This window comes from Lonchura striata, chromosome Z (assembly GCF_046129695.1).
Source record: "Lonchura striata isolate bLonStr1 chromosome Z, bLonStr1.mat, whole genome shotgun sequence".
In the NCBI taxonomy this organism is placed as follows: domain Eukaryota; kingdom Metazoa; phylum Chordata; class Aves; order Passeriformes; family Estrildidae; genus Lonchura; species Lonchura striata.
In genome coordinates, this window is record NC_134642.1 from 11,394,375 (window position 1) to 11,418,147 (window position 23,773).

The following is a 23,773-nucleotide window of genomic DNA, read 5'->3' on the forward strand; positions in this document are numbered from 1 at the left end:
AAGCCAGAGGCCTTTTATTTTAGTGAAGATGGAAAAGTCTCTGAAAAAGCCTAGAGGGGAATTGAGACAGTATTTATTTTCTGAAGAATGTATGAAAGCATGGAATTGTCTTTAGAGGCTGAAAGGCTTTCTGAAAAAGGTGAGTAACTCAGGACTGTGTTTGTCTTGGTTGGCTGGGATAAGGATAGAGTTTGTTGCCCAAAAGGGAAAAGGAAGGAGTATTGAAAAGGAGATCAGCTGAAGGATGTGGTGTGGCAAGAGGGAAAAGGACATGCAGAGGAGATGCAATCAAGAACAGATTTTTTGTCTGTGACAAATTAATACATTCTTACACTCCCTGGAATCCCACCTTCTCCAGTTGCCAGGTCTTGTGTGTGGGCTCTTTCAATGCCATACTTCATTAATGACCCTTAAGGGGCTAACATTAACACCTGTTTGTGGTTATTTCCTGTCACTGTTTACTCTCCCAGATGGTATAAATACAATATGCCCAGTGTGTTAGGCATTTGGCAGTAATACACCCTTTGCCAGCTAAATGCCATTCATGATAAATCTGGCAGCTATTTCATAGTCTGAATAATCTGTCCTCAGTCAAAACCAAAAACTTAGATTCTCAAAATAAATAGGAACTAAACAGCCCACTTGTTTATCTTTCATCTTATAGTTTGTTTTCTTGTACCAAAAGGGTTGAACTGAGAAGAATCTTAAAAGCTAAAACTAATGCTAAAACTGAGATGGATCCTCCAGTGCAGTGGGATAGGGTGCACTCAAGTGATCCTGAAACTATTATTTCATGACCAGAGGATGTATGACTTTGTTCTGGTGACTGAAAGCTACCGATATTGGAAGATACTGCCGCATAGAAGAATGTAATTTCTGGGTCTTGAATTAAGTCTTGTTGTTGCCTGAGAAATATTTAAAGAAGTAACTGGAGGAGTGATAAACAGTGTTTCTGGAGTGCTTTGAGAAGTCATCCAGTACTGCCCAAAATGTTTTGTGTGTGATGCATGACTTCCATTTTCAACTGTCCCTGAGCAGGGAACATGTCTTTCTAGGACTGTGATGTACCATGTCTATTTGGAGTTCTAAGAAAATGTTTTATATTGATAAAAATAAGAAAAACATTGTAATTACTTGGCTTTGTTGGAGATAAAAATGCTAAGGACATAGGCATTTGCTGATATCCAGCCGAATGGGCAAAAGTCTAAAAGGTGAGTAAATGAATACCTGTGATAACTCATTGATCACCTGTTTGCTAAAATAATTAGTATATAAAATGCTACATTCTGCATAGGAAATGTCAAATGGGAGGCTTATGCCAAGAGTGGGCATATATAGATGCATTTTTCCAGATGGCATTATTTTGAGGCTAAATCCCTGACAGCTGTGCCTTGATGACAGATATAATGGTAAAGCATTTATCTCTGGATTCTGAACAGGCAAAGATCCAAACACAAATATTTTATTAAATCAAGCGGAGCAAAGACCTTGTGGAGTTCTGAATGTAGTCATTTAATCTTGAAATCCTTACCATGGCTCATGTCCGTCTTTAGTGTGTGTGTGTGTGTGTGTGTATAAATGCTAAAGTCAAATAAGAATCCAAGCCATTTTCAGGACAATTTAAGATACAGATTTTGAGTACTGTTTCTTCATTAATAAGATTTTATACAGCTGAGTGAATATGAGATTATTCCTTCATCAGGTCTTCCCTTTATATGAATAATTTGTCAATGATCTAGTTAAACTCAGAGACTTGGTTCTTGTAAGTAGAAAGGCTCTGAGAGAGAAGATAAAGAACAGGGCAAAAACTGCAGCTGAAGAAAAGTCACTGAATAGTTGGCTACCAGTTCTAAATTCAATGCAGATCAATGAGAAATCATCTTCCACCAGGCTGTCAGAGAAGAGAAGGGATTTTAATATAAGGAGTACATACCACAAACAGGTGGTCCTTTTTGCATTTCAGTATGGCCCCTGCATCGTTTCCATCATGCAGGGGAGGGCAGCTTCTGGACAAAGGGTACTGAGTTAAGTAACCATTGCCCTTGTCCTCCTCATCATGTTTTATTTTTATCTCTTTGAAGCAGTGTTTAGGCATCTGTAGATCTAGGATATGGCTGCAGTATGCCAAATGTACTTATGGTAGGAGATTTTTCTGTAGCTTTTACCAATCTTGATGTCCAAAACGTTTATTTATTTGCTAGAAAAGCAACTTTATTTTTCATTATGTGTGGGGCCAGACTCATGCATGCCACCCTCTAGTGCCCATATGCAAACTGGTTTTTTAGGTAGACAAATAACTGCTTAAGCAGGTAAAAGGTGTTAGAAATACAGACAGAAAGACTCGGGATATCTGGCTTCAATAGTAAGGATTATAATAGTATGATTATAATAGTAATGATTATAATAAACCTGAGGCTTCTTTTGCTCCCTTCTATTTGATGACCCTTCATTGAAGTGGGTATGATAAAAGAGATAATTTCTAAATTCAGATTATCTTTGCCTGTTTTGCAGTGTGGCTTGTACAATCACCACTGAATACCATTTCCCAACTGAATGAGCATATAGGATATGCTTCAGATTCTGGAAATGTCAAGCAGCTGACTCAGGAGTTGACTTTTTCTTTCCAGACAGCCAACAACCACTGATTTATTTTAGAAGTGACCTCCTGCTTACCTCTAACTCCATACTGATTACTGGGGTTTGTTTTCTTAAGAGGTTTGTGTATCTACTCGTACAGTAAAGAGTGAGATGTGTGTTTTGAGACCCAGGCTTGGGTTCTTGGATTCAAAGGGGGTTGGTGTGGCTCCCTCTGTGTGTGAAGAAGCTAAGATTTTAATTTTTTTTTTTTTTTTTTTTTTTTTTTTTTGTAATGGAGGGATCTGTATAATACAAAGCAAGCCTCTTTCACTACAAATGTTTGACAACAACTCTTAGAACATATTTAAAGCTTGGAAAGCTTTTGGCATTGGACTAAAAAATTAGAATGTCCAGTAATGATTAGGTCATGGATTTTCTCAACAACTCAAGAATAATTTCCCCTGTACTGGCGTCAAGCAGACTGCTGGAGGGCCAGTTGTGTTCTTTCTGCCTGTTTTATCAATATCACTCACAAAAAACTAAATGATTTGAAATTACATGACAATTAAAATGCTGATAAATATTGAGATAGAATGGACTTTACCTGGCTTCTCTCACAAATGTGATGACATGGCTGCACTGACAGTATTAAGCATGTTTGTGCTTATGCATGTATATTCACAAAACAACAGGGCTCAGATGTTATTTACAAAGTTCAGGCAGAAGAAGTGTATTTGTGAGAGTTATTTCTCTCTTTTTAACTTGGATTAGAGTTTGAAAGTGTCCACATAAATAATTTTTACAGGTCTGCTTGATCCATCTATTCTCTATCTCAAACAAATCTCTCATCTGACTCTGAAAAAAATAAATCACATGTCATAGAAGCAAAGAACCTGAGTGGGAAAAAGTGGTGCCATGTCTACTATTCATTCTCCTGAGGAATATCCATAGAGAGCTATGGAAACTCTATGGGGTTCCAAACCTTTCCCTACAAATTGAATAATAAATAATAAATGAGACATCACTGTATCATCTGACATCTCTCTGTGTCTCTTGGGCATGCCATTGCCCATGTGTACCCAGGACAGTCTGAGTAACATTAGGAAGAGAGCTGAGAGCACCGTTTTTAATTTTGGGCAGGTGGAACATCCTAAAATATGGTTTACTGCAGTCCAGACACTATTTAGGCTGGACTTTGGTTTGTCAGCTCAGTGCAGGGGACATTTTTCAGTATGAAACTAGGATTTTCCAGTCAGAGCCCATTTGCACAAGTTTGAATCCTTTTTATTTTTGATCATTGCTGCTCTCTATTTTCTTGCTCCTGAGTAACACACATTTTTTGTCAGGAGAAAATGGGAACACTTTGTTAATCCCATTGTTATTTCTATTTTCACATATATTATTTTGATACAATTGTTATCACATATTTTCATTTTAATCATGTCTTCATACTGTGATTGATATGAATAATATGTTTAGCATGATTTTGTACAACAGATTGTCATCAAAAGAGTTTTCCTTCTGGAGAATCTTTGTCTTGGCTATAACGCTATAGCCAAATCTATTTCTCAAACACTATATATTTGAGAAAAATATTTTTTCCCAAAAATATTAAGAAGATTCATTAAAGATGAGGCTAAAAGAGAGTCAGAAGACCCTGAATTTTCAGTGCAGGGAAATGATTGAAGTGTCTAAAGCAGGTTTCTCATACTATTGATAAAGATGAATGAGGTTGCCATTCTGACCATTTCCAAATGAACTTGCATTACTGTTCCTGAGCCACAGACTGCCCTTACAGGATATAGGCACTTTTACATCCACATACAACTTCTGTTGCCAAATTGCCCTGCCCAAAAAGCAGCATAGAATTACTCCTAGTTGTAGCTATGCTAATGAAATTTAGCTCGGGCATCAGGTATTGTTTGTGGTCAGAGGGTTTTATAGCCTTTATTGATATTGGATTTGGCCCACTCCAACAAGGGCTCTCCTCAAGCTGTTCCTTACACAAGCAGAACGAAAGGCCCAGGGATAGTTCTGAACAGACTGTTCATATGTGCCTCACTGTCACAGATGCGGCTGTTCCATTCCCATTCCATGCCTGGGAAAGCCACTGTGTACATGTGTAATTTAGTCAAGACTGATACATCTCCAGTCAGGCTCAATGCAACCAACTTCCCCAGTGCAGTACTGCTGGCCATGGTGTTTGAAATTTGAGGATCTTTTCTCTGCTTCATGTCCCTCCTGTTTATGAAGAGGTAACATCCTTATGACTGCTATTTGCAATCATCATAACTTTATGTGCCATGACAGGTCCCCTTTTCCTCTGTGCAAGAGCACAAATGAAGACTTCAAAGGAAGCCAAGAGTTGTTTTTGCCATTGTCCTGTTGCTTAGCTGCTCACAGAGCACTTCCAAGCATAAATAGCATATTCTGGTGCAAGCTCCAAACTGTACTTTTGTATTTGGACTTAACCCAACCTGCCTATTTTGGCATTGTGATACAGAAACAAAAAAGAACAATTATTATTATTAAACAGAATACCAGCTATTGTCAGCGTGTAGGGTCAGTTGAATATCCAACACTGATCAAATTTCTGGAGGGCTGAACAGCCAATATGTCAACTTTTATGTAAATTTGTACCAGAGGACTCTCAACCTGGTCAAAAAGACAGGCTATATATTTTGCTCCTTAGATATGGCCTTTATGCATCTGTTTCTGAACATCTGGCTTTAATGAACATGGCTTGTTTAAAATAATATCCTCTGGCTCCCTGAGATGCTTCCTAGAGCTCTGGGGGTAACACTCCTTTTTCTGCTTTCTCTCTGGAATTTTTTCTGGGATTGCAGCCTAGAGAAGAAGGCTGCCTGTGCCAGTGAATTGATTAATAAGACTCAGATTCCTTACAAAGACCTGTTCCCAATAGTAGCATGACTATACTCACAGGAATGATGTTATAATCAGAGTCTTTATGGCAAAGGCAACTGCCTTCTTTTCCATCCTTTTCTTCCCTGAAGTCTTCAAATCATCAGGCTTCTCTACTTCGCCTCTTGTTAGTGAGAGTGATGACTTTCAAGTTCTTATCCTTCTTGCTGAAATCTTCACAGGCATTACATATTGCCTGCATCTCCTTCTCATCCATGAGGATTTCAAGTAAAAGAGAAACAGGCGTTTTTCCCTCACATAAGTATTTCCTGTGTTCTAAAAATACAACTTAAATAATGAGAGTCTTTAAAATCAATTAGTAGTCACTGAAATTAATTTATTGCCCAGCAGAAAAGATCAATCAGCTAAACAATTTTTTTTTCTGTGTATAGAAATCAAGGTAATACAGTCTAATTTGCAGGGTTGTTAGCAGCATATAACTATGATGTGTCTTTATATCCTGTGGGTATTTTTTTTTGCTATTTTGTGAATAAATTTCTTTAGCTGAAATTTTGTTTGTCTCCTTCTTGCCTTGAAAATAATCTAAGAGATATGGAAACTGTGGTATGAATTATTCTTCAGTTTTACACAACAGAATTGAATAATTTTGCTATGGGTTTCATCTTTGTTCTGCCTTCTTTTCTGTTAAAAATCAATGTTAAACAGCTGTTTGGCTTGCATGAGTGGTGCTTCTACTTTAGTTCAAGACACTGAAGCTGTGTTTGGTTATTCCTAGGGAAGAAAGGCATTTTTTCATTGAATCTGTAGGAAGAAACCTATAGCATTTTTTGATGTAAGACTTCTGATACAAATTAGAAATTTGCTATATGGAGAATTTTGTTATGTTTGGTTCCATGACATGTTTCAGGCTTGTTCAGCATTCTGAGTTGATTTTTTTTTTTTTTCTTTAATTTAGGGCTGATACATTTTTGAGGCACTTCTTCATATATGACTGTGGATATTTTGTCTTGTCTGAAATTTCTTATTCTAGACTAGTGTTCTTATTTCCTTCTTCACTGATTAGCTGTCTCAGATACCACTGTGACAACTGTTTTTCCTCTCTCTTATTAGGTTTCTCTGTCTTTCTTCAAAGTTTGAGCATCCCATTTGGTACACTTATATTTCTCTGTTTATTCCCTCTGTGCTGCTTTAAGTTTTTTGATTTATTTTATTTAGTTGTGGAAACTAGAAATATTAGAGCTGTCAGCCATCTTTTGTGCATTTTGCAGTTAGTACTGGCTCTGAAAGTTCTTGTGGAGTTAATAGATGCCCTGCAAAACCAGCCATTTCAAGCATGCTCATTTTCTCTTTCAGTGGCTATCTATATTCTTCAGTTCACTTTATAATTGTATTATCAAAATCATAATTTTTTGTTTGAAGTTCAGTAGTTCATCCTGCAAGATATGCTAGAATTATTTCATATCACAAATGTTATGTGTAATTACTTCATATTTTTAATTAAAAGTTTAAGTAATTACTTTTTTGTATGATTTGCATAAGGAGTAAACTAAATAATGTAAATGACACATAGTTTATGGGACAAAGTCTGGTTTTGTATTCCTTCTGGACTGATCATCCATCATGATAATTATTCAGTTATTTTTCTGCAAAGATGTAAGTAGCTCCATTGTTTGAAATGTAGACTTGGGACTACTGGGTTTCTAATGAAAAGGATTTTGGAGCAAATTTGACCCCTTCAGACCATTTAATGCTGATGGGGAGATATTAATTGCAAGAATACATACAGTATGTTCTGAGTCTTTTCTTTCCACAAAATCAGTAAAGCAAAAGACTAGATATATTACAGGGAAGGGAATCTTTGAGATCTGCGGGATTAGAAGATTGACTGTTGACTTCAAAGAGAACTAAATGCTTTCAAACCTCTTGCCTTTGACATTGTTTTTGGAAATGCTTACATAGCTGGACAATGGTCAATACAAATCTTTGACAGTAGAAATTGGCCCAAGTTCTTCACCTTTTTTAGGGAGGTTTGGAGTTTTCAATTTGCTTTATCAGCAGAGCAGCTAGGTTCTGTTCTCTGAACTGAGGGGATTAAGATTTGGAAAAACTTGTGAAATATATGTAATTTTGAAGAAAATGTAGAAAAGCTGCATCAGAAACCATTAAGAAAAAGGATGATTGACACTTGTATGTTGTGTCCTAACCCAGAACTATTTGACACAGCACAGCCCCAGTGAGTAGGTTTTATGTGAAGTTTTGCACTGTTTAGTGGCTGATGACTCCATTTGCCTTGTATTTCACTTCATTTTTAGCCTGTGGACAAAATTGGTAAGGGGAATAGTTATTATACAATCATCATTCCCATCTACAATCATCATTTTTCCCAGTAAAAAGTCCATCTGGCATTTGGAAATGACACAGTTTATTTCTTGGCCCTCACAGCAAATCTCCCAGGCCATTGTTGTGCAGACATATTAACTCCTATACTGTAAGGCAAAATCTTGATGTGGACTCAGTATCTACAGTACACAAGATGACTGTCACTGTGCTGTGACTGTCAGTGTCTGCTCTGTGGTCACTTCCCAAGCTTCAGAGAGAAGACTTCCTCCTGCTTTGTCCCTTTTTACCCAGTACAGGTGGTACATCATTAGAACTTCTCCCTGTTCTCATCCGCTGTCCACATGGGAATGAAATACTGCATTCTGGAGAATAAAGAGAAATCAGTTGAGGAAAAATTCTTCCTCTTCCTGCACATGAGGCTTTAAAAGCACCTAGCACTGAGGGATCAGTCTTCAGTCATTTTGCTGCAGGCTTCTCAATACTTTATTGATGGACACCAAAGGACTCCACTCCTGACATAACAACCCTATTAGTGCAGAGGTTCAGCAGCCTTGAGCTTTTCAGCAAGGCCACTGGAGAGTCCTTGACAAGGGAACTTTGCTGAGCACGCAGGCAACTTCTAGGGTGGCAGGAATGACAGGAAGCTCTACTCCAGAAGATGGAAAATTCCATCTGCTTATCTCTCTCTATTCACTGAAGTATCATGCCTGACAGTTGCTTCTCTCATACATTATTTGCAGGTTACACCAATGCTTTCTGGAAGTCTAGAGTCAGCAGACTTGGTTTTCATGTGATGTTTACATACTCTTCTTATCACCTCAGGTATTATTTTACTTCCTTATCTTGAATGTGCTTGGTACATGAAGTTTTCTGACCTCTGTTCTTCCTCTCTCCTCCTGCCTTCTTTTCTTGGCAGCTGTAATTTCTACATTTTCTTTCCATAATACACTTCTGTATTTTAATTTCTTATTTTTCAGTCCTATTGTAGTTTGTACAGGTTTCTACTTGCCTGGAAAGTCCTTCCTAAAATTTCAGTTGTCCCTACAGGAAGTGTGAGTCTTGGCCTATATATTTATCCCTAACATAGAGTATATACTACTGGCAATTACACATGACCTAATGAATTGTAGGATCACATGACAGAGAAGTTGTTGGGGAGGGAGGGTTTCATACACCCCTTTATTTTTTCTAATAACTTCTGGGATTTTTGCTATGTATTTCTAGTTGTCTGGTATTAAATATGTTTTTCGTGTGCTCAATGTGTAACCTAATTTAATAACTTTCACTGTTTGAAAAAATTTGTTTCTTTTTTCCTGATAAGAAGCTCACCTTTTCCTTTTGCACTCTTTTTTTTTAACCTATTTTTGCACTATCCAAACCCACCTTTTTACTGTCATATACTGAAATATTAGTGTCAATCAACAAGCTCTGCATATAGGACTGTAAGTTTTCAGTGTCTGAAAATTAGGGGCCTGCGCCTATATGCACTTCATGTCAATTTCCCTAAGTTTATTTGGATTTTTATGTCTTTTTGGTGTTGGATTTTACATATAGTACATGGCCAGAAGAGACTATTCTGATCCTTTTCAAAATCCCCACATTTAATTTATCCAGTACATCCACACTTGTTGACCAGTGTTGACTGGAAAGCCATCACTTGAATAGCCAGCAGGAGCTCAAATATTTTTCTGCATCTGCTTCCAGAGTAAACTCTCACCATGACCTCTGCCTCGTTTTGTTCCTAAATGAAGCAGTGTAGAGCTGACTTTCTTGAGCTAAACATTGTTCTTTCCATGTACCTTCCCATGTGATCCAAATTCAGAGGCAACTTGGTCTTGTCATTATTTTGTTAGTCCAAATTTTATTTCAGTGCCATCTTTCTAGACTTCATTACAGTTTTATCTGTCAATGTCAATTATGCAAAAAGCTATTGCAAAAACCACAGTTCCAATTAGGGTGACACTTTATTACATGCTTCTTAGTTTTGCTGGTCCTTGATAAGTGTAGTATAAATATGTCATCATGTGTGGTGCGAGCAATGTGGAATGCCTCTGGAGGCTGGAAGGCACCAGTGCCTCTGTTTCCTTCATAATAGGATACTGTGAATCTCCAGCCAGGAGCAGTACAAATGCTACTTCCCAACATTGCTCCATGCTGCTTTCCCAGCCCAACACCCATTTCCCTGACTACCCAGAAGACCCATTTATTAGACTTCTCTTGCAGCATTTCATTTTCAATCAGTTCTCTGGTATAGAATTTTCTTCATATTCTAAGCCATCTCAATACAAACACATGAACACTTCATCCAGACCTCTTGTACAGTTTTTGAATGCAAGTTTTCTATACCTGTTTTTAGTTTAATTGTTCAAAAATTGCTTATTTCAGTAGCTGTTTAACCTGATCTTGGTTTTTTGGTAGGTTTGTGAAGTTCTGTTATTGTTGTTGTTTTATTCACTATTTTCCTTGTGATAGGAGAGAAGTTTGGCTTTTTCTGAGCTATATGATGAAGTTGTATGGCATAGTTCTGAGATTTGTATTTTACTAACAGTGATTTAATTCTTTCCTGGATCTGGAATGCCTCTGTTAACTGGGATTCTTGTCACTCCTAGCACTCTTAGGAATCATCTTACTGTCTTGAAGTCTCCATGCCACTGATTTATGTTCTTTTGTCATGCTACAAAATTTCTATAAGCCTGGTTTATAACTTTCCTATATTGTGTCCTTAATTATGGTAAAATTTGTGTACTTTATTTTGAACATCAAGTAGGAATAAATTTTTTTTTCAGGTAAAATTTTGTAATGCTGTTGTTCTTAACTCTCTTACTGAATGTTCTTTACTCTGCTACTTTTTTTCTGCTCACAGGGAACGTTTTTGGGAATGTTCTTTACTCTGCCACTTTCTTCTGCTCACATGGAACAGAATGGCCAGTTTTTGGGCAGAATAAGCTTTTTCTTTCCTCCAGTTCTCTGCTATTCCTGATACACTTGAGTATCAGATAACAAACAGGCTTCTAAGTGCTGGTTTTGCACTCTTCTTTTTTTTCTTCTGCTTATTTGAGGTTCATTATTTCTCCTAAATTGTTGCCAGCATGAGCATTGATAAGGAGACAGACATAGAAAGAAGCAAGAGCTGTGTTGTAGAGATTATACTCTAGGGGACACTGCATGCTGTTTCTGATATGATTAATCAGCTGAAATGCACAGAGCTTTTTAGACTGAAGAAATCAATTTTGAAAGGGAGTCTGTTTACAACCAAAATAGGAAGGTGAGGATTTCCCCCTTCCATCACAGGTAGAGATTTAACCATGAACAAGGGGGAAATACTGGTAAGCAATACTAAGATGTGAAAGTGGGGAAGGTAGTCAGGCTCAGCAGTCAGGCCTTGATTTGTAAGCCACAGATATATGCATGGAGCATGACAGGACTTTTGAAGCCAGAAGCAAGTGCAGGTTGTGAAGGTCATGGGCAGAGCTCTAGAAATAGAGGACTTGGCTTTTGAAGAGCAGCCCCCAAGCCCCATTGTATACAGACAACCACTAGGCAAATGTGGCCATGGGGAGGCATGGCCAGAGGGTGCAAGAGAAGGGGCTCATCTGTTGTACTCAATGCATCAAGACTCCAGCATGCTGTTTAGTTTGGTTGCTTTCTTTTCAAAGGTGGAGAGAATGAAGAAAACAAATTGTGACGCCATCATGGCACAAGGCTCAAAACTTCCAGACTGTGAAAGCAACGGTCTCCCTTTGTGTGAATTGTTATTTAATTTAGAGGGTCTTCACACAGGTAGACAATGTGGATGAGAGGTGCTTTCCAGGGCTGAAGTAATATCAAAAAGAAATCAAAATGCTGGGAAGCCCCCTGTGCAAACATGCCTACACCAGGTCATCTTTCTCCTGTGCTGACCTTGGAGGGTCTCTATGGAGAGCCCATGCAGGGGTCAGGATATGCTGTGATTTACCCAGAGAGCATCTGGTAATTTCATTCTGCATACCACTGAACAACAGCATTGGCTACCCTGGGAGCTATCCTAAGGAAGGATTATTATTAGACACAGGTTAATTGCTTCTTTTTTTGAAGGACTGGATTAGGGGCACTTCCAAGAGTCAAGAACAGCTCAACAAGAATGTTTAGAAGTGTCCTATCAGTATTTGCTTTGGCATATGCAGAAGTGAAAAATAAAAATTCTTGGATGTGGTCGAGTTTAATATTAGGTCAGAGAAAGCTCTATGTTCTTCCAACCTGGATATTTAATTGTATTATGAAAATATTCTTGGAGGTTTGGCCATTTCATGATCAGACCAACTTCTTTGTAAAATATGTCAGCCATTTAAGTTTTTTTTTTTAAAGGAAGAAATATAGGAATGAGCAGCTCTGCTTTCTTTAGTTCTCTAAAGTACAAAATAATTTTTATTTTTATATTTTATTTTAAATTTTTTGAAAAGAATTCTTTCTCTCATGTGGTATCCTCTCTGCCAAACCAGGCAGCTTAGCACCATTAAAGACAGAAACCTTCCCAAATGCTTCTAGGTAGCTTGAAGTGAAGTTGTGTTTGTTGTGTCTTTTGTTAATAAATTATTATAGAAAAAATTCTGACAGGAAAGAAAAACTCTTAGGTTTTTTTCAGAGGAAATGCTGTTACATAAATACTGATAGGAGCTGAAGGGTCTAATGAAAAAATACAGATTATTAGTATTTTAAAATAAATATTTACAATGTGTAAATAGCAAATTTTTAGGACCATACAAATGTAAACCAGTTCATTTGCCACCAGCAAAGAAATTGTCTGGTTTTATTTTTAATGCCTATGGGTAGGTAGCAGGAAATTTGTACTACTTACATGAATCCTAATACAGGGAAATATTTTCATTGCTATATTCATTTGGAAATTCTGTACTTGTGCTGGAAAAAATCAATAAGAGGCTAAAGTACCAGTGGTATGATTATTTCTAACAAGCCTAAAAGTTTTTGCATCCCTGGTCCTCAGCTGGAGGAACTGAAGTTTCTTGACTTGCTGCTTGCATTCTGTTTGACTTTCTTGGTTTGTATTTTTTTTTTTTTTTTTTAGGAATGGGAGACTGGGAGCTGTATTGAGTGTAAGCCATCAATGCCAGTAGCTCTTCAAACTTTTCCATTTGTTTGACAAAAATGTTCACAGTTTTGATATATCAGTGATGTGACATTTGAAAAGATTTTGTTCTGTTTAATGATTAATATCATACAGTTGGTCTTTTTTATCTTTGTCTTTTAAAGTTCTCATAGGTAAGAAAGTGACAGTAAATCATCATCCACTGAATGCCAAGAGATGTTTTTGTCAGCTTTATATACCTTCTCCCAGACTTTCTGTGCAAAGAGGATCTTGCCTCTCAAGGACACCTGCAAAATATTTCCTAAAGTGAGACAGCTATCAAGGTGCTAGAAAGGAAACAACATTCATTTGGAAGTAAGTGATTCTTCAGGAATGCAGTCTGAACAACTGCTGAATCTGACCCCTCCACAGCAAGCTGCAGGGTTACACACTGCTCAGTCTTTCGTGTAATGCAGCAAATAGAAGGACAGTGTTAAGGCAAGATACACAAATATCAAGTGTTTCCAAGTCTTGATGGCTGCATGTCATCAATAGAAGAATCACAGATTTCACCAGCTCATGATGTGAACTGGATGCCTGCTGAGGTTTGGTCTGGCCAATCACTGTTTGAAACAGACGTAGGTAAGTATGTTTTCCAAAAGTGTCTTTTATTTGCCCAAGCAAGAGATAGATGTTTTGAGTTCTTACCAATTACAGGCCTAGAGTATAAAAAAACTGTGGGTTACTGGCTCTGATTTTGACATTTCCATTAGTGAGAGAAAGACTGAAATCTCTGAGAATATACTAACATATGAAAGCCAATAATTTGTCCTCACTTTAGCTCTACAGACTATCAAAAAGTAAAATAACACAACACACTCTGGTTTCAAGGCATGTAAAATCATACGGTACAGTATACACAGTTTGAAGAACATGTTCCAGGAGAAAGGCAGGACTTTCATATTTCATGTTAGTAAATAAACCTTATAGAAAATTTGACCAAGAAAGGCTATGATTTTTTCATTCACATGGGATGAATATTATTCTTTTATGCCACTGTTTCACTAACACTACACCATATATGATACACCAAGATAATCAGCCAACAAGGTGTATTTTAACTGCCATGAAAGATAGGCAGCATGGCAATGTAAATACCAAAGCTTTTAAGGGAGCTGCATGCTTTACATTGAACAGCTGTTTCTGGGTTCCAAGGTCATCTGCTTACTCTGTGAGCAGAGGACTTTGCATGCTGGAGGATGCAGGGGCAAAACTGCTGTCTCTTAGGATTACTGCTGTGTCTGTGAGGAGGCATGGGGCAACTGGGTTGTAGAAAACTGAAAGGAGGCTTTCCTCCATTCCTGGAAACTTCTCTGCCCCATCTCCAGCAGAGCATGGGGAAGCTTAGAGGTTCAGGGTGAGATCCAACAGAGATTTGTCAAGCAGGCCTGCATTTAGAATGCATCCATAGCCTACATCACCATGCATGACCTGTGACTTGGGACTGGAAGTAGGATGGATACCCAGAGACTCCAGTCACCAAGAAGCTGAGGAATATGTGCCTCTGTTATTACTTCTCTCTAACAGGCACGAAACCGGGCTAGAATATCTAGACAAAGTACTCTCACCCCTGTAACTCTCTGTGATGTGCACAGAATTAACTGCCCATGGGTCAGCAACATTTTCAAGCAGCCTTACTATGAAGTGCAGCTCTAATGATAGACCAGGGTCATTTGCCTCTCCCAGGCTCCCTGTTCATTCGTACAAGGTCAGGCAATCAGACAATGCAGCCGCTGGCAGCTTGAGTGCCTTGGAAGGAAAGATATGGGGTTTCAACTTTGAATGCCCAGCACTATCATTTAGAAGGATCTTGTCGTCCCCCTTGCCTGAAGCCAACCAACTTTCTTTATTTAGAGAAAATGTTATTGTATTTTTTAAGGAAAAAAGTCTTTGCTGACCAAACAACTTTGCTTATGTTCTGCTAGCTCCAGTAACACTGATGTGTGGAAAGCAATCAGCCCTGTAGTTTTAATAGTACATGAACTGCAGCCTTGCTCTGCAAGTGGATGGGACTGTAATCGTGTTTGCGAAAACTATTCCTGCCAAAACAAACACCAGGAGAAGTTTCTTTTTTGTATACCAAAGTCTCATTTTAGCACTTGCCAGGGAACACTTTCCTCCTCCTGTCTTCTGCCTATCCTGCAGAAATAAAGAGGGCACAGCAGTCCTGGAGGACTGCCTGAAAGGTTGTGGTCTGCAGTCCTTAATGCAGTGCTCTCTGTATGTTCAGGAAGGGCTTTACTCTTTCATTTCAGAGCTTTTATAAGACCTTAGGGCTGGGGCCTGCATTCTTCTGCAGTAAGCTCACAAAATTGGATTCCCTTCAGACTTGCAAACCTTGGCCACATTCATATTTTATGTGAGCCACTCTGCACAACTGATTCTTCTGGTGTTTATTTTTCTTGATTTGAAATAATTCTTATTTCCCTCTGAGAAAACCTTGCCTGTTAATGACTACTAGCTATAGTATGCCATCAACTATCCTCAGGTCTTCTCCCATGGCTGTCTTATGTCATCCATCACCTCCAGACGTGAGGTCAGAGGTTACATGAAGTGAAGGAAAAAAATTAATGCTTGTGAAGAACTGAATTGTTTTGCTTAAAAATGCTGTCCTGAGGTTAACTATAGAAGCCTCTTTGGCTCAAGTGGTATTCTGTCCTGTAGGAGTGGAGACTCAAAATTTCCCAGGGGTTAAGTCATAGCTTTGGGCATTCTGATAATAAAAACACATGTTACCATACTGACTGATGATAATTAAGAGATGCTTTCTGCAGTTGTGTCACTGTATTTATCCATGTGTTTTTCTGGGGGTGTATGTGTATCTCTCCATGTGTTTGTAGTTTTCACTGTGAAAGTGAGATAAGAAACAGGACCTAGATCGGTTCCTCACAGCCCCTTTGCCCCTCCAGACAGCACCCAGAGCCTGGATCCAAGCCCAGGAGTAACTGGAGAGGAGTTGGCTCTTCCCTCACACCAAGCTGCGGAGCAGCCAGGAGTGGCAGTGAGATAATGGTAGGTCTCAGTGTTCCAGATGGATGGGACAGGTTATTTCCCAGATTGGTGTAAGTTCAAAGTACCATTTTCCTTTGACAAAGTACCATTTTCCTTTGACTATGAATTTTGCACCTGTAGATTACTTTTGAGCGCACCAACCTTATGTTTTAAGATATTTACCATCAGGAAAATCTCCCAGTCCTAGGACATGAAGCTCTGAAAGATCATTTTGCAACCATGCAAAAAACCCCTAGTATTCTCAATACCAACCAGAAACCTGTGCTTGAGTAGCCATTGCTATTAAGGTGAGGAATCGTCACTTCTCTTTGATCAGACTTGTAGTGACGACCTTGGTAAGTATCCTGTATTATTAGAGAATATACACATGAGCCTTCTAGAAATACATGGGACTCATTGTCAAATCTTTGATAAGATTCACCATCCACTACCTTATAGAAAAAGACAATTGTGATGCCTGATGGGTTAAGAGAAATTTTCTGCCATGATCTGATATTTAATCTGTCTGCAAAGGTGAGTCTTGCATTCCAAGTTCTGATTTTTCCTTTCTTATTTTTTTCCCATAACATGAAGTAATTGTTTTTTTTTTTTTCCAATCATTTTTTATTATGCAGGTCAACAAAACATTTATCTCTGCTAAGCTGTTGTAGAATGTAGACACTTACCTAAATTTGTTATTACCTGTTTTTACCTAAATGTTGCAAAACAACCTGAATCAAATTAAACATTGACATCTAATATCAATTAACATCAATTTTCTACCTCCCATAGTCTAGTCAGATGTTGACATGCTTTCATTTGTCACAAGTCATACTGCTTTCTCCAATGTTCTAGTGCTTCATTTATGAAAATCCAGCTGTAAAATGTTACTAGGGAAACATCCTGTCAATATAAAGGTGCAAAGCAGCAAACACTTGGAAAATAAGCACACACACTCAGCAACTGGTGGTCAACTTCTGGTTCCACTGAAATTTCTGATGTTCATTAAAGCTGGGTTTGAAACAAATAGCTTTGTAAGTTTTTAGAGGAATTGCAAGTTTTCTCAAGCTGAAATGCAGGTTAACAGAGAGCAGAGATTGATAGTATTTATACAAGTAGTCAAGTAGAAGGATTTTTTTTTTAAATTATCCAGACAGGTTTTATATTCCTTTGAACTGACAGAGTAGCATTGAGAAGGTGAAGAATACCTATCAGGTTACCTATAGATAAACAATTGCAGAAACATCTTTAAAATAAAAAAATTACTTCCATATATGAGGTGAAATTTATAATACACTGTTCTATTAAAATTACCCTTTTAATTATCTATTTTTAAATTCTCCCTCTTAAGAGAGAAGTTTGCGGAAATTCTACTATTGTAAGTCTCATGACTGTATGAGGACAGTGCTGCAGTATTGCCATGGTGCTTTGACACATTATCATCCTAGTAAATGATCCAAGTGTTGAAATTCAGTGTGGAGAGATGGCTTTTGTAAAACTTTGCCATGTGTTTCAGCCCTTCTGGAAAATACAGCATTATCTGATGGTATGTCTCTTGGAGAGGAATGGAAGGAGACAAGGGAAAAGAGAATATGGGCTTTGTTTGAGTAATATCTAAACTAAATCTATAAATGAAGAGAAGTTTCCTTGTAATCTTGTAAGATCCATGCTGTTTCTAAATCCTTTTTCTTGTTTTATAATTTTATGATAAAAAGCATTACCATTGCTTTTGGACTTATATAATAATTCTAGTAGCCACAAAGAGAGCAAAATGTTGTTTGTTTATTTATTTGTGGAACTAATTATGCCCCTCTGCGAAGTTCACTGAATAATTTGCACTGGATTGGTTGTTTAGGAGTATGCACACACTAGTTTAAGTACTCCACTCTCCCTAGATTTCAAATTGTCATACAAGTGGCCATGACTTTAATGAAACAGTTGCAGCTCATTGTATCGTCCAAAGACAGAAATAATTTATTATAACAGAGTCCCCCATTCATCAGTGCCTACAATAAACAAAACATGGCTATCAGAATTTAAAGGGATTGCGTTACAGTAACAAACTGAGTACCTTTGAATGTGATTCAATAATATTATAGATTTCTCCCTATTTATCACTTGTGGTTCATTTTGTTTACCAAATACAGTAGGCAGTTATTGGTTAAACTGGTACACACCAGGGGTTCCTTACCAAGAGCACATTCTTTTGAAATGTACCCTTGACATTTTCACTTACTTTCTGTATGTTTGCATGCTGCTTTTATATGTATTTTCCTCGATGCCACATATAGATATTATTCAGCACAGCCACAGTTGAAACTGGACATGTAATAATTTCTGCTTATATTTGCATCAGTATCAGCCTCACCCAGTGAAAAATGCACTGTGTGTCTCCAAATGATAGTGTTTAGATATCTAACCAAGGCTCTCTACAGGCTCTCAAAGCTAATGCTAAAATCTTGCAGAGTTATTAGTTCATATCAGGTGAAAACAACATAGTTTTGCCCTAGATTATTATTATGTGTGCTGGTGGTGAGTTCTAATACAATCTAGGCAGCTGCTTTCTGCCAATTATACCATACTGCCTCAATTGAACCTAAATGGTGAAATCTCATCTGGAAAGAAGTAGTTTTTATTAAGAAAAACACAATCAAGATTTTACATCAAAGAAAATCTTTCTCATGGTGGGTAGTTTTCTGCCTCATTTCATTCTGTTGGGATGATGGTGTCCTCTTCCAGATCTTGGTACTGAAATCAGGTCGCAACAGTACAGGGCTGGCTCTGGTGCTCTGGGGTTCCCAGCTATCCTGGGGAGTAAGCCTGTATAGGTGAAAAGACCTTATCTACCCCTTACACAACGGGACTCCTCACAAATTATTCTGGGCAAGGGCACTGGAGTTGTTATGAGTTTGATCCTGCACCCGGATCCATGGGCTACAGAGACAAAACCTGGCCTGAGGACTTGTCTGAACTTCCAAAGCCTCATGCATCCTTCAGCTTTACTTTCTTCCTGCCTTATTCCTCACTGCTAATCTACAGATCAACATCTCTGGGATCTCAGCTTCTGTGTCTTTGCATGGTTTTCTGTGCCTGAGAAAAGGCTGGGTAGGGTGTCAAAACTGCCGCTATAGACTTTCTTTCTGGGGACTTGTTTGAAGGGTTGGATGGGATGGATGCTATGGCACTTCAGAAGGAGTATTAAACAGCTGAAAATTAAAGGCATGAGTGCTTCTGTATACTTGAATGTGTATAGGCAAGTGATCAATGGTCTTTGTATCTCTTACTTCAGGAAGTATTGCAGTGTCATGGACTCCACTGATGCTAAGTAGTGCCTTCCCATTGTCCTCAAACACTAACACCACCTGAGGATCTAGCCCAGTTCTCAAACCTTTTGCATGTTTCCACCACCAGTGCATAAAATAACTTTCCTGCACTGTCAGAAATGTGATGAATTTGTGGGCAAGTCCAGTTTTCAGAGTGTACTGAGTTTCCAGAGTTCGCTACTAACAACTGCATCATACGTGGTAAAGGGGGCAGAAAGAAAGAGACAAAAGAGTTTCTCAGATACCAACAGAGTTTCTTGGACAACAAATAGGGCTTTATGGTGTTTTGCCTTTTGCCCTTGTGTAGTTTAGTTTGATGTCAATGAAAGTGCTGACATTACTCCAGGAGGGCTTTTTTCCAGTTGTGCCTGTGCTGATGGATGAGATTGAAACAGGTCAGCTCAGCTTTATCATGTCCTTCAACAGTATCTGTAATGAGGCAGGGAGGAACATGCTGGGAATTCAAGGAGCAGAGGTTTTTCTCTGTGCTCTTTGATGCTTGGTTGGAAATATCAGAAGAAAATAAAAAGCTGTATAAACAGAAAGCACTTTTAAGGCAATTATACAACACCTTATTGCTACTTCTATCTTCTTATGCTACAGATCTGCAGGAGGCACTTAAAGTATTAAAAATTAAACTCATGGGAACAAACGTGGAGGGGAGCATTTGTAACATGCTTCATTTTCTAAGAAAGCAAGTACCAAGCAAGAAAAACTATCACTGACAGGATTAAAGACATGCTGGTAACAGTACCTGAGTTGAGCAGCCTGGGGAATACGGCATATAACATGAAACTTCCATCATCCCAGGTCATCTCTTTAGAACCACTTCTCCCTTCCAGTCTTACAGTGCTAGGGACAGAGAGTCCTGCTGCAGATTTTTGGACTGAATGGTCAGTCTGTCTTCTCTCTTTTTCTTCTAGGACCTGTGGTTCCATTTTCTCTCTCTCTCTCTCTCTCTCTCTCTTTTTTATTTTTTTTTTTTAATGGCATTTATTCTTCAGGGCTACTAAAGACATCTTTTTTTGTGTCATGGATGGGGTTGACATCACCATTTCTACATGGTTTTTGTCACTTTTTTGTATAAGTATCCATCCTAACTTTGTTAATTTACAAGGGGTAACTTTTTGTTTTTGTGGTTTGTGGCTTAAAGAAAATAGTGTAAGTGGTATATATCAAACAATAATGGTTTGATACATACTAGAAGCATTTTTTTAGGGATCCTGTGAATTTCCTATTTTACAGCTTTCTTATGTAAAGGTACTGCAAGTACCATTGAAATAAATTTCAAGGAAAACCAGCTATGCTGTAGCTAATTTCTTCCTCATGATACTAATGTATTAGATAATTAGTCTACTGATATCTAATTAGATATTAGTCTATTGATAAATAGACTTGTCACTTGTTCTAAAGAAGAATGACAAAGAATTTAAGGGGTAGGTGGTAAGGAAACTAATTCTGAAAGGTTCTTTCACTGTAGGTCTGGGCATGTGTACAGAAAATACTGTGTAATGTAATCACTGTCCCTTAAAACACTCAGTAATCAGTCGTTGGAGCACAAAATTTATCCAAAATGCTCTTCAAAAGCAAATAGAGGAATAGCTAAACCCCAGTGCTCTCCATTACAATTGCATTCAGGAAGATGCTTTGCCATGTCTAGCCAACCACATTCTTAAAATAGAGGACACATGACTTTCTATGAGTTTCTCTCACATAATTGGAACTAACTGCACCTGGCTGTTAGTAATAGGTGAGAAAGGAAACTAACAGAGGAGGAAAAAGGAGAATGCTGTGAAGGCATTCCAGATGATATGACCTTATTTCCTTTTTTCCCAATTTCTGTCTTTGGCGCATAGTCACCTCCAGAAATCTTCTGCTAAGGGGAGCAACAGCAGGAATATTCTCCAGGATTTCCTACAGTTGTGCTTGCTGGTGCCCCCTTTTACCCAGGGATCAGTGCGCACATCATGTCTGTGTCTGTAGGTAGTAGTATCAATTATGCCTAGAAATTACTATTGCTGTATGGAGAAAGCCTTTGTGTGGAGCAGCATTTGGGCAACACTGGTTGCCAAGTACGTGTCACTGTGATTTGTTACCCATTACGTTGGCTCCCCATGAAATTTTAAGTTGTATTGAATGTCTCAGTGGTAATCTCCAAGATCCTGAAAGGACTTGGCAGAGTCAGACAAGGCAGTGTCTCTCTCATGGGAATGATGTCCTGGAACAGCTGCTTTCCCCAGAAACTATGAAGATGTCACTTTTGAGCCTGGGGGTGAAAGTGAATTAAAGATGGGGGACTTTGTAGCTTTTGAGATGTTCTGGATCTTCAGTAGGAAGGTTGGACATACTAGGACTAGTGATCTGCAGCACAGATCCCCTGCTCACAGACCAAGCTCACTAAGGGAGTAGGAAGGAGCCTGACAGATACAGAGTGAAAGGAAGTGAGACAGAGAGAATTAATGAAAATAGAATTTAAATGTTTATGAAGGATGGGTATCTACAGTTTGTTACTTCTCTGTATTTTTTTATCTACAAAAGCATTTGTAGATAAACATTTTTCAAAGGTGCTAAAAGGTCTGGACCACTACAGTGACCTCAAACATTAGAAGTTGAACATTAGGCACACCCTTTGGAATAGCTGAATTGTACTCTAAATCTGTAGTTCAGCCAGTGTCAAATATGCTTTTTGAAGCTGTTTGTCTCCTTGCAGGCAGCAAACTACTCTGGTACTTTTTTGTTAGGAGGTAGATTCAGAGAAGAAATCCTCATATTGGTGAACTCAGGATTCAGCTTTCATTCATTTTCTATCCATTTTGTATTCATCTTCCTTCTATTGACAGAAAAATATTTGCTTGTTGGTATGTGAAGAATTATCACACAGAAATTTGCCTTCTGAGAAGGTTTGCTGGCCATCTGTGGTCAATCTAGACATCTGGTTTTGCTCCAAGAAGATCAAGTGGAAAGACAGGTCTTCTGTTCTGTGTTTAATTATTGTTAAGAAGTTACAATGCGTGCATTGTGCTACAACCTTTGCAACTGTCACTGGTGATTAGACTGCTGCAATACTATTTCAGTAATGCAATATGACACTATATTTTAGACTTATCTGTAACATACCAATGCAGAATTTGGCAGCTTGGTTTTGGCTTTGTTTCCAGAACACATTTCTCAAGGAATTTCTCAAGTTTTGCTCTAGACAATCCTGGGACCTGTCTCTTGGCCAGCCAAGAAGTGCCATAGCAGAGGTAGGAAGGATTTGAAAGTTTATCTGGATGTACAAAAGAGGTGAAACCAAGAGGGCTTTGCCATGAGGATACCAGCCTTGGTCCTTGTACTGAACTCTGGATTTGAAAGACTAATTAATTGAACCTGAATATATTCCAAGGCCTGTCAATTTCTTAGCCTTCCAAGAGCATAGGGAGATTTGCCAGTAGGGAACCCTCAATGAAACTGTTGGATGTTTAAATAATTTCCAATCTATGGAGAATCAACATGGCCTTTATACATCCACACAAACCTGCTAGCACTTTTGAAAGGGGCAAAAAGACACATGAATAAAAGGTGTTTCACTGGCTAGTTACTCTTAATGTTTCCAGAGAGTTTTGAAAGACTTTTTTTACCAAAATCTTTTAAGAAACATGGCATGAGACAGAAGATCCTTAAACAGATAAATAATTGATAAACAGTAAGAAATGGAATGTATGAATAAAGTACTAATTCTTGGAGAAGGGTGGATTAAATGGTGATCTATGGTGGGACCTTTTATGTTCAGTGGGCAGCAACATTAAAAATTTTGTTGATGAAACTGAATTACTGAAACCAGAAAAGATGAGGAACCTCTATAAAGAACTGTAGAAGGATCTATTGGATATCTTACAAGGTAGATAAAAATAGGGGGAAAGTGGCCTTAAACTCACCTGGTAAATGGCAGTTTCTGAGCTAACCAATACAGCTCAGGATACCACACATATCCAAGAAGATACCAGCTCAAAGTCGAGGAACCATATAAAATAGTATGGCATTATGGGAGAAATAATAGAATGCATCATTTTGCCATTCACTTAAGTCCACAAGTCTGTCAATTATTTTATTTGGAAATTAATTGTTTTAGAACTGAAAAGAGACAGAAGAGGTCAGTAGGGATACAAAGCATTTTCCTAATGAGTTGTCACTAACGATGTCAGGGACACCCTATGAGGTCAATAGAGTGTGTTTGCCCTGGTGTGCTGAGTCTTTCCCAGGCTCAGCTGAGGCTATGGCTGGGAATAACTTCTGTCTATTTGTTTTAGAGTTGTCCCAGAGAGCTGCTGTGAAAGGCACTAATTTTTAGTGGATGTGAGACTGTAAAAATAAACGAAAGTAATTTTGTTGAAAGTATCCACTCTACTACATAGTGGCAGAATCAACCCTTCTGTAAACACATCCAGTTATTTTTCTTTTCAAAATCTTTTTCTTAAAAGCTAGTTTTCTACACCACTTCTCAACCACAATCTCACTATTGTAAACAAGGAACATGTAAAACCTAGGAGTACTGACT